Below are 3,338 nucleotides of genomic sequence, written 5' to 3'. Positions count from 1 at the left end.
ATCAACACAGCTATGCAACGGATCGGCCAGTTACTACGGTGACGCGTATCGTGAGTCAGGAGCGCGTGGACGTAGCTATGACATCATACGCAGGCATCAAGGGAAGTGTAGTTTTTAGCGAAATACTTTATTATTTGTGCAGGATACCATTGACTCAGTTCAGCCTTCAATACCATCGTGCCTGATCTTCTCTCAACCAATCTGAACTATCATGAATTAACAATGAGCACTACTTTTACAGCAATTGTTAATCTAAAAGATAATGTTCATTTCTAGATATACTAATACATTATGAACTTTAAAAGTTGTATGTTAAAGTAATATTTCAGGTTCAATACAAGTTAAGCTCAATCGACAGCATTTGTGGCATAATGTTGATCATCACAAAGTGTGATAAAAGCATTTACTATCCTTTTCTGTGTAAAGTTTTAGACAATTTTACAACTTCGTTGCCATAACGATGTAATGTCAACAAACCCTGTAAAAAAGAAAATTTAAACAAATTTAACAGAAGAACTAATGTAAGTGCTTTTATAAAATTATAAGATTCACATTTCTGCCTTTAAACCCTCCAAAAATTGGTCCAATTCACTTCCATTGTAAGTGCCTCACTGTGACCTCAATCTTTGCTTTTTTAAAGAAAAGGAGGGAAGAGTCGAACTTCATTTTTGTGGTAATCAACTTTATGTCAGAGATGTTGCTGACTGAGCTTCAGTTGTATTGACCTGAACTTCAATATTCCTTGAACGTTAATGCATTATGAACTAATATCAACATTAAACAATAAATGCTTAAAAATATTGTTCATTATTAGTTCATGATACTTAATTCACTATATATTATGTTAACATACAGAACCTTATTGTTAAGTGAAACCAACCAAATTTGTTCAGACGAATGAAATTGATGAAAAATGCCCCTTTATTTACTTATATATATATATATATATATATTAATAAAAACCAATAAAATTGGTTTTAAGGTTAGCATTTTACCTTGCACTTGCTGCCTGTGTCTCTTTACTGTTTGCTCATGAAACTGGGACAAAGCTTTCCAATTTCTATTCCTTATGTACATTTCCAGTACACCTTAATGCCTAACAACTGAAGTCAAAAACAAAACTACTGCATTCAGAAAACACAGTGATCCCTCAAAGCCCAAACAGAAAATGGCAGAAAGAAATTCTGCTAATCCAGCAGCACGCTGGCAATTTGATTCAATCATGTTTGTCTTTGTGATGGACAGCGGACATCAGTGGAGGTTAGAGCACTGGCTTCCTGATGTCATCTTCAATCCAGGGTCCATTTCTCAAGAGTCTGTGTCTTATTACCTCCATGTGTGAATTCCACTGAATTGCTGAGATTTTAAAGATGGACTCAGATGGAGATAAAAAAGGCAACCTTTCAAATAAACACACTGTATAAATAAATAATTACCTGATGACAATCAAACAAGCAAGAAACATTGATTGTCTAGAGTGACAACAGACACAAGATGGCACTTAATGTCCTCAAAGTCTAGCACTCAAGGGAGCCAAAAGACCATTGTGAGCAGATTTGAAGTCTAGATGAGGACGGAGTGGCAGAGATTGACAGTTTAGGCTGTTTTTTGGCTGCCAATTAAGTATTCAGGAGTGGTGTGGCCATAGGGAGCGTTTTCCCTCAGATTTTGCTACAGGAACACACAGTTCTAATAGTGAAATCAATGTGTTTTCAAACTAAAACATATGTATCAGTGTGGATGTGCTAAATGAACTCAAAGCCTGCACAATTCCTTAAATTCTAGTGAATGGATTTAACGTAAAGGAATAGTTCACCCACAAATGAAAATTCTCTCATCATATATTCACCCTTATGTAATCCCAGATGTGTATGACTTTCTTCTGCAGAACACAATCAAAGAATTTTAGAAGAATACTGTATCTCAGCTCTGTAGGTCCTCATAATGCAAGTGAATGGTGGCCAGAACTTTGAAGCACCACAAAGCATATAAAGGAAGCATGAAAGTAAACCATACGACTCCAGTGGTTTAATCCATGTCTTCTGAAACAATTTAATCAGTTTTTGGTGAGGACAGACAAAAAAATGAAACTTGTTTTTGACTATAAATCAGCAGTCACTTTGGCGTTCATGATTGCAAGCTCAAATACACTAACAAGCACCATCTAGAGCTCTGCACATGTCAAGCACTAGAAATCTGGGATGGCATGAGGGTGAGTAAATGACAAGAGAAGTTTTCATTTCAGGGTGAACAATCCCTTTAAATGTAAAGCTCAATGCATTGTCAAAATCACAAATATGCAAGGGTGGCAGATGTGTAGAACTTTGCAAGGAAGGCATTTCAATTCTGTGCATGTAGATTCTATGTGGGTCTAATTTTTAGATAAGAAATAAGCAAATATATGAATCAATCAATCAATCAATGCTTATTTATATAGCACATTTAAAAACAACTGAAGTTGACCAAAGTGCTGCACAATATATAAAAAGACAACAATTAAGACATGTAATAACAATAAACAATAAACTTACAAAGATAAAAATAAAAATTGTCAATGAATGTTAAAAGCCAAGGAAAATAGATACGTTTTAAATTTAGTTTTAAAAGCCGAGATGGTTGAGGCAGTTCAAATATGTGCTGGAAGAATGTTCCATAGCTTAGGTCCAACAACAGCAAAGGCACAATCACCACTATTCTTAATTTTAGACCTGGGAACACAAAGCAATTCAGATTCACCAGATCTAATACATTTCGATGAACTGTACATGTGTATACTGTGGCAACTGGTTATGGAGATATTTAAATACAAACAATACAATTTTAAAATCAATTCAAAATTTAACAGGAAGCCAGTGCAATGAAATCAAGACTGGTGTGATGTGCTCAAATTTGCATTTCCCTTTAAGGAGCATAGCCGCAGCGTTTTGAACAAGCTGAAGGTGTGAAATAGACGAATGAGGGGCACCAATGTAAAGTGAGTTACAGTAATCCAACAAATTGAATATCTTTATAAAAAACAAACAAACATGTTTTTAAATTCTATTAATTTAATTTAAGTTAAAAATGACACAATTTAATTTATTGGAATGTTGTAATGAATTTGAAATGCGTGAATCTTAAAAATATGCTATTTTTTGTCTGTTTTGCTGGCAATGTTCACATAAAAACGGGCAAATCCAAAGTGACAACTTACCCAGTTTAATGTTGTCATGTTGTCACAAAAGTACCATGTTAATGCCATAGTGTATGCTTATGTGATATATTAGATTTGTACACTTAGTTTGGACCACAAGGTGAATTCTTCTCTAAGGTCTAAAGTGTTACATTCCCCAACAGAG

The sequence above is a fragment of the Xyrauchen texanus genome, chromosome 31, assembly GCF_025860055.1.
Source record: "Xyrauchen texanus isolate HMW12.3.18 chromosome 31, RBS_HiC_50CHRs, whole genome shotgun sequence".
In the NCBI taxonomy this organism is placed as follows: Eukaryota; Metazoa; Chordata; class Actinopteri; order Cypriniformes; family Catostomidae; genus Xyrauchen; species Xyrauchen texanus.
Note: the sequence above shows the minus strand (reverse complement) of the source record.